This window comes from Notothenia rossii, assembly GCF_949606895.1.
Source record: "Notothenia rossii genome assembly, chromosome: 6".
Lineage (NCBI taxonomy): Eukaryota > Metazoa > Chordata > Actinopteri > Perciformes > Nototheniidae > Notothenia > Notothenia rossii.
This window is the reverse complement of record NC_136909.1, coordinates 40,361,565-40,374,471: the sequence shown is the minus strand read 5'-3', so window position 1 is coordinate 40,374,471 and position 12,907 is coordinate 40,361,565. Positions and strand designations below refer to the sequence as shown.

General features: G+C 38.7%; 1 protein-coding gene and 1 long non-coding RNA gene across 7 annotated transcripts in view; one reads left to right on the top strand and one right to left on the bottom strand.

Moving 5' to 3' along the window:
- Positions 1–12,907, top strand: part of tncb (tenascin Cb) — a 105,354-nt gene that overhangs the window by 39,953 nt on the left and 52,494 nt on the right. The gene's annotated exons all lie outside the window — the stretch shown is intronic.
- LOC307043023 overlaps positions 1–12,907 on the bottom strand; it is a 135,173-nt gene that overhangs the window by 121,872 nt on the left and 394 nt on the right. Inside the window, exons 2-6 of one of the 3 annotated variants that reach the window (XR_013809259.1) lie at positions 12,308–12,636; positions 11,589–11,728; positions 11,421–11,470; positions 9,145–10,281; positions 8,244–9,046 (exon numbers count right to left, since the gene is read on the bottom strand). This is a non-coding gene — a long non-coding RNA (uncharacterized lncRNA). Of the gene's footprint in view, positions 1–5,544; positions 9,047–9,144; positions 10,282–11,420; positions 11,471–11,539; positions 11,729–12,307; positions 12,637–12,907 lie in introns of those variants that run through there. The other 2 variants (XR_013809258.1, XR_013809260.1) reach the window with 2 other exon arrangements.

The window sequence follows — 12,907 nt, the reverse complement described above, 5'->3', positions numbered from 1 at the left end:
TCTCTTTACCGTCAGGCTCTCAATCGCAAAACTTAGATTGCCATCACATTCTTGCACCTTATATTTGTACGGCTGAAAGTCATTATTACCTCTCCACTGTAAGTGTTATTCCATCCACCAGTTTTTACCACCACATATCGTTGTGTCTTCTTCTAGCACTTTACAATAAGACTACCCTTATAAAGGGTTTACGAATAGTTTGTAATTCATTTATTAATTAGGTTGTGAACACTTTATAAATCAGTAATAAGCTTTTATAAGACATGAGATAAACAGGGTAACTGTGACCGGTAAAAGGGAGCCTTATTGTAAAGTGTGAAACACATCACCATGTATTGATGAGTCACTAACATTTATAACTACTGAAAGGGTGTGTTGTTTTTAAGTTTAATACACATTTATGAATTAGTTATAACATTCACGCTTACCTAATACACATTTTTCACAGAAATGCAAAGTAAGATTCAACAGAACCATGCAAAACATTTTATTCACACATGAATAATATCAGGATTCAAAAATAATGACTGTTTAGTATGACTGATACAGATATTTAAACATAAAAGCTTTTCTCAGACATAAATTAAAGACTTGGTAAGACATAATGGTATTCAGACTAAAAAGCTTTTTGTATATCCTTGAACAAGCATCCAAGCAGTCCATCAGGGTGAGCTGAGCCAAGACGAACATTCAAGAACCTTGAGGTGTTTCTCCAACTCCAATTTTCAAAATGCTCAACAGTGCTGCCAAAATTATAAACTGACTGCTACACAATTAAAATAAATGCTTTTATATATTTCTATTAGATGTGACTCTTTGGCGTTTCTGTTATTATTAACACTGCTGCTTTAGTTGTTCTGACTGCTAAAATCCTCTATTATTCCTAATTTTAAAGCCGATATTCCGTGGGGTTGGGGAGCTCGGATCCTTATCACCTTTTTCATACCTGATGAGTTTGCATCCCTGCTAATAATGCTACTTCCTGACTTAACATGCCGTCTAATCAGAGGGACAAGGTGGCATCTTGCTCGTTTCTCCACTAGTTTCAACACTAGTCTCCGCCTTTTGTCTTTAACTCCCATCATTCCGAAGACCCATTTCTTCCTTCTCCAGGTACAGTATGTCCAAAGCTTCCACGTGCATACTAACAAAAAATGAATCACAACATCATCACAACATCACAAATTACAGTAACAATTGTTGCAAATCATGTTTCAAAATGCCATACTTGTTTATTAGGTGCATTGTATAACATAATATAAGGATAATTATACAGTAATGGTCCAAATTGATTTAAAAAAATAAAAGTATTTTCTTGCACAAGAAAGCCCAGTCTATAACTACCGAACATAGGAACTGGTACAGTACCTTCTCCCAGACACAAATACTCAAAAAAAATAGTTTACTTAAATAGTAAGCATTGGTGTTACCAATGCTTACTATTTATTTGATACCAATTTGGTAATACAATTAATACAAAGATCACGGTGTGGGTTCGTTCCTCAGATATGACTGAAGTTAACGTCTAACCTCAATAATGAACTCCAGCTCAACCAACCATATCTTAATATCTAAGTAATCATCTTGAAATATTACATTATTATTTGTAATATACACACATCTTATTGTGAGGTTAATTTCACATACACTACGCCTCTCTTACTTTGACATTAGCTTGTCTACATAATCGAGCATAGTGAATTTAAATGAACCTTAGCGATGCATAAAGTTACCTACCTAATCAAATATCTCTCTAACTTACAAGGATGACCTTATTTTACCAACTTCAAACAGAAGCCGTTTATTCTACAGTATTATCCCACTTAATGCTTAACACTTCTCTATTACGTTTTAACATGGAGGCTACAATTAGCATCATTAGCACAGATGTAGCTACCACTTGCTTACATGCTAACCCAAGCCTTAAGGCTCCTACACATGGCGGCGTGCGTTATCGCTTGCCGGCGGGGGGGGTGGGGTGAAACTCGACCAACAACCAGCAGAGCTGCTAGCAGAGAGACAAGAAGCTAACAGCAGGAGTAACTGGACATACCTGTCACTCAATGTGACCACGCCCTAATTTATGCAACACTTTAAGGCTTAATATAACTACAAATTATAATTTGTAGTAACTCATGAATGAATGTGTTTTGCACTTTACAAGGCTCCCTTTTGGCAGTTATAAATGTTAATAACTCATAAATAAATGGTCATAAAGAGTTGCCACGAAACATCAAAATGGATGGGGGGGGGAGAATCAACTCTGTGAACAACATATACCAAGGATGTTGGCTGATGAAGAAGACGAAGTAAGCTAGGTAGCCAATATAAGGCTAATTCATCTTGCCAAATAGTGAGCCTGTGGTGATGTATGCAAACAATGTTAGAACTGGTTTATAAATGGTTCTTAATGATTAATAAAGTGTTTACAACCTAATAATAACCTAATTATAAACCCTTTATAAGGGTAGTCTTATTGTAAAGTGGTACCGATTTCAGTATATTTGCAGAAAGTAGGCTTTGTGGCAAACACACATTTATGAAATGTGCTACGTTTTGTTCAGTGTGATAATTTCCCATATTCACATCATTTAGAGAAGTAAAAAGAAGTAATTCTAATAACGAACTACATAACGGTCCCATTGATCACCATGCTAAGCTAAAGGCGGCTAATGTTTAGAGGGCAATATATACAGTAGAGAGTACAGTTGTGTAATATGAAATTGTTCGTAGTGGTAAGAAGGTGGAAAATAGATCTGAGATAAAAAGACCCATACCCTTGTAACAATTACATCTGCAGGATAATAAGCCTAAACTCTGACGCAGTGCTGCAGATCGAGGCGGTGTGATAAGTGATATAAGTTGTCAACCCGAGCTGTCAAAGGGGAATGCAAATACAGGTTTTCACCTTCAGACTTTGCAAAGGTTCATTGATTTCTATATGTAGGTTAGTATGTTGCGGGGCCCCCTACAGAGTATTGGAAACAGCCCGGCATATCAACCCTGAGTGATTTCTTCATTAGATTTCATTGCATTGTTGTGATTCAGGGGGGTTGTACATTTGCAGGCCCGTCGGCAACTTATGAGATACTGTATCTCTATACAACTCAGTCTCATGGCATTTCGTGTTCACCAACACGATTTTTAATCTATTGATTCGTGTTCACCAACACGATTTTCCCCTTTTTTTCGTGTTGCACAGCACGATTTTAAAAGCAATGTATTTCTATTGGTAGTCTCACGGCATTACGTGTTATAGGAAGACCGGAAGCTGTGTGGTTCATAAAAACATGTTCTTACTCAATAGCAAGCCACAATTATTGCTTTTAATTTAAAATCGTATAATTTCGGACTTTTGCTGCCGTCTGTGAGGAAAATAAATGGGGCTCAGAGCCTCAGAATACTGAAATCTGTATTTTTTCCATCTTTTTTTCCTTCTAATTTTTTATTATTTTCAAAATAACACACTGTTATTTACTCACCAATAACACACAATTATCCTTGTTTTTATTTATTTGTTTAGTTCCATAATCTCTGGCTTTTTTGGCGTCCGTCAGGAAATGAATTTCAAAATAAAAATAACCAGAAACAGACGTAGGCATTTCGATCGATTACCCAAGATCCTCAGCGATGGTTTAAGCTCGCCGATTGGATGTTTTAGCTACAATGCATGCTGGGATTTGGTGTTTATATGATATGAAATCGGAAAAACATTTTAAAATAATAAAATAATACTTAATTCCGACTGTTCTGGCTTTTTCTCTTTGAAAGTCATCACATAACGGCATTGTAATACACGGTTCGGCTGCATTACATATTACAGATCTGCCGTAGTTCTCTATTTATAGAGCCCTGATGAGAAGACCTTTGGAAAAACTGGAAGAAATGCCGCCGAAACTGAAGACTTGATGTGGATCATAAATATATCAACAATTAAACAACAGCTTCAACTTCTCTTCACACAATACGTCTCCTTGCAGTATCAATAGTAATTCGGCTGTACATTTGATCTAATTCATAGATAGGTTATATTTGCACCATAACGGTGCACAGCTGATATAAAAAGGACTTTTTTTTTTTCTTTCTTCTTGGTAGAAAGACGTTTTTAAAGATATTGCTGATTTTCTTTGAATATAAGAATGTAAATACTGAGTCTGAAATAGTATAGCAATATGCTGTAAAATTATGTGAAAACATGAATAAAACTACACATCTTCAGATGTTGTACATACATAAGTGTCCTACACTGATAATACAAAGTTATTATAGCTGTGTGTACCTTGTGTGCACCGCCTAGTGGTTAAAGCACGTTATTGAATTATTGCTTTTATGTATTATATTTGATTAAAAAAATATTAAGAGTACATACTTTCATAGGGGGAAAGTAGAAGGTCAATGATAGCAATATAGAATATAAAAAATCAAGAAGATATTGATCTCTACAATAAAACAGTTTAGTGCAGGATGTACAAAGATATTAATAGGAGGTGCAAAACAGAACAACAAATTAACCTTTATTTAAATATTAAATAATACTTTATATTAAGGTTTTCTTTTAAATAAGAAAAAAGCTTTGGGGGTATCTACAGATCAATATTAAGCCTGACAAAGTACTTAACGTCTGATATATTGCTTTCCTGCAATGTTAACTATGTTGAAGCACTTATTTTAACTGATATTATACATATGAATTATACTCTTATGTATGTACACTGAAAAAAACGGGGAGTGAGATTTACTTAGGAACATCGAGGTAACAAAACGCATGCAGAAAACCTAAGTAAATTTAACAACGTATATTTCAAATAGCTTCTACTTACAGTTAAGAAGTGTTTGTTACTAAAGGCACTTAAGTAAACTTTACTGTCACACTCAGTTTTGTAAATACATTTTATTTACTATTGTATAGTAGATTTTACTTAAGATTACATGTGCATCTTATTACAGGGTATATGCAGGAATCCTGAAGTCAAATGTAATACCTTTTAAGACCTTTTTTAAGACCCTTTCCATACATTTTAAGACCTCATCGCAACTTTGAGTTCTAACCGGTTACATTGGCTACACACTTTACCTCACATTTACTATATTGATAGTAAGATAGCAAAACTAAACAGAGTGCAGACAGACTACTGAAGCCTCCTTTCCACATGAACATCAACCTCTCTGTGAAAGTCAGGTTTAATGCAGTATGCTGCTTTTTTGCTTCTGTAGACTCTGTGCTCTTTCATTCCAGTAAAACTCCTCAGAAACCATTAGAAACCAGTATTTGACCAATAAACAAAACAATTGACAAAACTTTGAACTAAGAAATACGTTAAACTTTGGTGAGCTTCAGTGGGGTAATGCCATATAGGAGCTCCCTCTCAAATACCCAGGGGTTAAATTGGGCTGGGGCTGTCCGGGGCTAAGCCCTGGCACATAGGACGATGCTCTGACGTCATCACCCTCACACATTTGTCATATGTTTACAAAAAAGGATATATATGTTATGATTTTTTTCGTTCTTAATATAGACTATATTTAGGGTCGATATGTGTTTACTTTACTTTAAAATAGCAGATCTCTGTGACCGGATATAGTTTGGCTTAGACCCCGGCCCCACAAGGACGCATACGGTAAAACGCATACGCAAGCGCAAAAAAGGCTTCCGTTCACACGCATTCGATTCATTAACGTGTCCGTTCACACTAGACCGCTGGAAATGCTGGAAACGAGGCCTGTAAGTGGCGCTGCTGCCTCCCGAAATACACCAAAAGCAGTGAAGAAGACCCCGGAGCATGGTTGCCCTTCTGTTTATTCTCCGCGGTGGACGGCGTGTTCTCCTGCTGTATATCTCTCCGATAGTCCACAGCAGATGAAAAACACCCACCTCACCGCCTCTTCCAAGGAACGAGGGGACCGTGCGGCAGTTTCCGTAAAAAAAATGTTCCGCCAGTCAACATGTCCGTTAAAGTTTAAATCTTCCGTACAAAATTAGAAAAGTGCCGGTCAGAGGTCTTCTTTGTTATTTATTGAGCTTTCAAACAAATTGATAACAACTCTGTTCTCTGTATAATAATAGAAGAATATTTAATAAACGGTGCCTGCCTCTCTTTTCCTCCCCCTCTTCTGACAGCCCAGCAGCAGCAGGAGACGCGGGGAGAGGGAGGCGGGCTATTTTATCGTTATCAGAAAATGATCATATAGGGTTTACACACGGAGCCGTTGGACCCCCAGAGCGTTGCGTATGCCGGTCTACCCAGCTTGGGACCCGTTACCGTAGTCGCTTAGTTCCCCCCCCACCCCCCACAGAGCGGAGCAAGGCAACGAAACTTAAAATAATAAGCAGTATTTTACGGCGCGCGCTATGCATGAGGCCGCCTTGGGGGGTTTCCCGACATGTCGTTTCAGTAAATTAAAGGGTGTTTCACTGTTTCATGTTGTCGTTGCTTTGGACCTTCTTAATACCTTGGAAAATGCCGTTTAATACTTTTTAATAGCCTTAATTTTCGCTAAATTGATTTATCAACTTTTAATACTTTTTAAGACCCCGCGGACACCCTGTAACAACCATATCATAAACGATGCGTTAGCTTCATGCTAACCCCTATGGGAAATTACATTGAAAGGCTAGCTACATCGTTGCAACTATGAATTCACAGCGATATTTCCACCATTTAACAATGTATCCCTCAAACATACTCTTCATTAACAATGTTGAAACAACAGAGCATATAAACACTTACAGGCATATGTTTTCTGAGACAACAATGCAGAGTAAAAACGTGCGTCTGAATACAAGAGACGAGTTCTGCATAACTACGGCAAAACTGAGAGTACAATACATAACTTAAAGCACTGTAGTTACCATTTGTACCCACTAGGTGTCCTTTTGACCTAAACAGGACAACACAAGGGTGATTCCGCCGAATGGTGACCATTTCCGTCCCCAGCATATTAAATGTATAAAAAGTGTAATAATATAAAATAAATTACATTTTATTATTAAACAAATGGCCATACACATGAATCCTTGTAGAAATTAAAGATTTATAATTTTTTTATTATAAAAAGGCATCCAAAACACCTCGAAACATAGCCTTTGTTGCCTGTCCCCACAGCCAAACGCTACATTTTACCTTAATGCATAATGAATAAAATCCTTCCAAAATCTTTTTTTTTTTGCATTTAAGTGTGACTACATACTCTATCTACACTTTAAAAAAACATTTCTTATAAAAACTTAATTCAATTTTGGTTAAAATTCACATTTTAGTCGCGTCCCAAGGTTTTCACTCAGTGCTGTTACCTAAACACATTTCCCCCTCTGAAAATTTTGGAACATTCCATCGCTCTCATGTTCAGCAGGAAGTGACATCATTTGGATCATTTGAAAATCATGGGAAGATCAAAAGTAAGTTCTCTCATTCATTTTTCCTTAAATTTAATGATATTGTAGCTGTGTCAGAGACGGTAAGTCTCAGAGTTATGTCCTGTTACCTAAATTATCTGTAAGATGGTATTTGTTGAAAAAAAAGTGAAATATTCAGTTAAATCTTAAGAATGTCCTCTGTGTGCTCAAGCTATTAGCATAGATGCTATGTAGCTAGATTTCACACAATTGCTAATTTAATGCTAAAAACTCATTGCTGTTACCCTCATTGCTGTTACCCAAAAAAAAGTAACAGCACTGAGTGGCGGTAACAGCAATGAGTAGTGCCCTCTTTTATATGAATTAAAAGAATGCATGAATGTAAAGAGTATAATGAATGAATTAATATTAATAAGCCTAACTATTATTTTGTCATCTGAGATCAGTTTATAATGTAAATCATAATTTCAGGGACCCAATCAACCATTGAGTGCTGCTGAAAAGCAGCGGCGCTATCGCGCACGACGTGACGCAGATCCAGAGAGGAAGGCAAGATATTTAGAGAAGGAAAAGGAAAAGTACAGGTCAGACCTAAAATCAGGCATAAGGAAGAACATTGGTGATGTCAGTGCCAGAGAGCAGCGGAATGTTCGCAGAAAGTGGAGGGAGACGTATCGTAGGGTGAAAGAGAGAAAAGGGGCACTGCAGGACCTTGTCACTCCTCCACACAGCCCTGAGCCAGCACAAGCTGTAGATGTGCAGCCCAGCTCCTCAAGGTTTAGTTTTCATTTGTTTATGTGTGTTGTGTATCTGTGTATCTTTCTTACAGTGCTACGCATAACCAGTTATTACAGTATAGTTACAAAGTAGGCAATGGAAACATTCAAGCTAACATGCAATGTGTATTTATTGTGATGAACTTGTGTTTTAGACAACGGGATGAAGGACGGCGAAGGACCAGGAGAACCAAATATAAATTAGAAAAACAAATTGAAGAGTTACAGGGTCTTCTGACTCAAGAAACAAGAAGAAAGGAAAAATATAGAAAACAAGTACAACGGTTGAAAGGGAAAAATGAGTCTCCACGAACAAAACTCAAAAGAAAAATTAGAGAGCTTCCATCTGCGACCATTCGAAAGACTCTCTTTTTTCATCATGCTTTGATTGACAACATTAGGAACAAGTAAAAAAATGCACAGGGGGAGAGGGAAAGGCAAATCATTTCAAAAGTCCTAATGGGGAAGGTTCTGAGGAAGTACAAACTGCAACGACTTCTCCAGAATTCGCTTGGTTTTTCTAAGTCAAGGTGGTTGAATGTGACCGACGGCTACACCTACAAACGAAGGCGAAACAGAAGGGTAGGGAATTCTCTGGTGGATAGCGTGAGGGCTTTCTACGATAGAGATGATGTAAGCCGAATTACCACTGGGAAAAAGCAGACCATCACTCTTAAGAAAACGAAAAAGCAAAAACGGTTCCTTTCAGATACCATGAAGAACTTGCACCTGAAATTTCTGGCCGAAGAGAGATCCATCTCCTATTCCCTTTTTTGTTCCCTTCGTCCATTCTGGGTTGTGGCGCCAACACTGAGTGATCGGGACACATGCATGTGCAAGATGCACATGCATGTGCATGTCAGGGTCATCAACACCGTCAACTTGGACGAGCTGGTGAAATCCATCACATGTGACCCTGAAAACATCAAATGCATGTATGGTGAATGTTCAGAATGCAAAGACCTCTCTTGCCCAGTGTCAGAATTAGTGTCAGCAGAGAGTGGGGTAACTTACCTGCAGTGGGCGACAGTGGAGAGGGAACATAAGAACGACCCAGACAAGTCATCAAAGGTCACCCTGAAGAAGGAGTTCCAGACCACTCTTGCCAACCTCCTGGACCAGCTTAACATCCAGCTGCATAGGTTCACAAGGCATGCGTTTAACATCGGAAATCAGTACATCCATTACAGGGCACTGAGAAATGGTTTGAAAGCCCATGAATGTGTAATTCATGTAGACTTTTCTGAGAACTACTTGTGCAAGTACAGTGCTGAGATCCAAGCTGTCCACTTTGGAGCCTCACACCAGCAGGCAACATTGCACACAGGCGTGCTTTATGTACATGCCACCCCCAGTCCGGTGTCCTTCTGCTCAATATCTCCATCAAGAGTAAAGGGCCCGCCAGCTATCTGGCAGCACTTGTCCCCAGTGCTTGACCATGTGAAGAGCACATACCCTGACGTCACTACAGTCCATTTTTACAGCGATGGCCCTTGCACCCAGTATAGGCAGCGGGGTAACATGTTCTTGGTTAGCACTGAGCTATTCAGCCGTGGATTTAAGGCAGGGACATGGAACTTTTTTGAGGCAAGTCATGGGAAGGGTGCCCCTGATGGCATAGGAGGAGCACTGAAGAGGAAAGCAGACGGTATAGTCTGCAAAGGAACAGACATACCTGGTGCTGCAGAGCTGTATTCTGCACTGCAGGGAAGTGGAACCTCGGTCAAGTTGTTTTTTGTCGATGAACAAGACATCGACAGAGCAGTTTCAGGGATGCCAAATGATTTGCCTCCTCTTCCGTCCACCATGAGGATGCATCAGGCAGTGACTCTTTCCTATGGAGAACTGACCTACAGGGATGTCAGCTGCTTGTGCACAGCGGCACAAAATCTCCACTGTGAATGCTTTGATGCAAAGCATTTTACATTTAATCATCCACAGGCAGTTCCTACAGCATCCACAGCATCCACAGACATCGCAGAGTGGCAAAGTCCTGAAACTGTTGGCCAGTGGTGCGTCCTCAAGTACGATGGTGATCTGTACCCTGGCGTTATCACTGACATCTGTGAAACGCATGTTGAGGTCCGCAGTATGGCAAAGATAGGGATCAACAGGTTTTTCTGGCCAGCCCGGGATGATATTCTTTGGTACCTGTTGGACGAAATTGTGTCAGTCATCACACCACCTAAACCAGTCACATCACGTCACATGGAGATTGACAAAGAAATCTGGGCAAAGCTACAGAATGTCTTAGAAGAGGTCAGTTACTTATATATATATTTTGTAGACAGTATAGAATATTTTCAAATGTATTGGAAATGATGGTCAATGCATAGATCCAAGAACATAACATCTTAACTTTTTGTCTGTGGCCATTTTACCTTTTTCAGATATAAAGAACCAGGACTTCAGATCTCTCTTTCTCTCACAATCTAACAGACACTCACTCACTAGGACTTCAGATTTCTCTCTCTCTCCCTCACATGGACTTTAGATATAGATACAGTATCTATCTCTATCACACACACACACACATTCAAACAATCAGTTTGTTATGGAGGCTATGTTTTCTGTTCAGAAATTGTTAGAAGCCACTGTGGTGCATCTGATTAAAATGCAGGAGATGATGTAGGCTACTGTTCAAAGTTGAGGTCTATTATTCTCTCACACACACACACACACACACACACACACACACACACACACACACACACACACACACACACACACACACACACACACACACACACACACACACACACACACACACACACACACACACACACACACACACACACACACACACACACACACGCAACAGACAACAGAACAAAAATAAATATGTTTGTAAACATATTTATTTTTGTTCTGTTGTCTGATACAAGGCATGATTAATCTACAGTTTACAATGATTTTAACAAATACTGCACATACATCCGTTAAATTAAACAAAGCAGGCACAGAAACACATTGATATACTGTCACTCAGAGGTCCAAGGAGTATCCGGGCCTTTTCCTAAGTAAAAATATTCATACCACACTGTAGGAATACTCTATTAAAACTGAAAGTCTGGTAATGAAAATGTTACTTAAGTAAAAGTATAATTGTAGTAACCCTTGAGAACGTAATAGCTCAAAGATTTCTAACAATATTTATATTTTTTTGTAAATTAAAAAACAGAACCTTATACTTGATAAACTCTATATAAGATAGTGAAGCACAAAGTACAATATTTCCTTTTGACTTGTAGTGGAGTATAAAGTGCAACGAAAAGAACATTCTCAAGTACCTCAACATTACACCACTGCTTCTGCAAACATGTGGAGTTTCAAGAGAAATCTGGAGGAAATTAAGTTTAAGAAAGATGTTTGCAAACGACAGAAGCGTATTTCAACTTTGATGTGTTACTTAAGTTCATTGCATGGATGATGTCCGTGAGCAGAAGGCAGGCATTCACCCTCATCAAGCACCGTTGATCCCTCGATGGAGATGGACACGTTGGGAGGTGTGGCGTCTTCTTTTGCTGCACTTCATGAGGGACATGGATCTTCACGACACTCAGCATAGTCCTTTTTCCACGATATATTTGCCTCCATTCTGTCAAAACATGTAAATCAGTGTTAACATACAATACTGTAAACCTTTCTGTGAATTTACTAAAAACTGATTGGGTTGAGTTAGCTATTTAATTTAGTGTTTAAGTAGCCATGTTCTTTTTAAGCAGAGGGGATGGGGTAAGCTTCAAAGGCTTTATTATCATATGCAGTAGCTACAGTGTGGATATGGGAATTTATATGAACTCTTATTTGTTACGGTCAAAGTATGACCACAAGTAAGGAAGCTCAGTTCATTAAATGTTTGCCTTGTTCCCAACAGGAAGTAAACCTGATTAAATCATTGGGTTCTACAAGCTCAAACGATCAATTCTCCTGAAAAACACATTTTGAATCAGAATATTAAACATTGAAATTGAGTAAGTTTGAAAATATATATAAAAATTATACAGTCAAATTAGATTCCAATGTACTTTATCTAAATGTTAACTTAAAAACTGGAGACTGAAGAGGTTTTTCACATACTGGCAAGATGTAGCCTACTTACCTTTAGAGAATAGAGATATTCATGTACAAACAGAACAGCAGGCACATTTGAACACAAATCAAGCAGAACATTTACCTGGTTCTCTTTAATCAGCTCCTCTGCAGACTTTTCCAGAAGCTCCATCAGGCGGGAGGACGGCTTCCGTCTAACTTCAACGTGGTGCTGTTTAACAGACATGTCGATTATTGTAGCGAACACACATTACTGTAAGTACAGAAAGATACTGGAGACAAAGAGTATGCCTTAACTTCAATGTAACGCGCTACAGAAGGAGGCACCAACAGTTCAACCTCCCAGTAGTCTTCATGGATCACCCCTCTGGCCGCATCACTGACTGGCCCACAGAGCAGCGTCCATGGCAGTGAATGTGACATTCCCTTCTTTTAGTTATCTGGTGCCGCTATCTGTCTCAGTGTACACAGGAAATAAAAGCACACATGTGCATCACACACAGTCGGATGCATGTGAGTGAACTGACTTGACTTCCACAGTAAAAGGAAAACTCAGTTTGGCAACACACTGCTAACTACCGAGCAGCATTTGAAAATGTAGCGCGAACACCATCAACAAAAAAACTCTTCTGAACTACTAGTGCCCCACTGTTACATGTTTTATTCAAAACGGTCAATTTCGCCAACTGCTAACTAATTTGAAGCAACTACTAAACATTACATG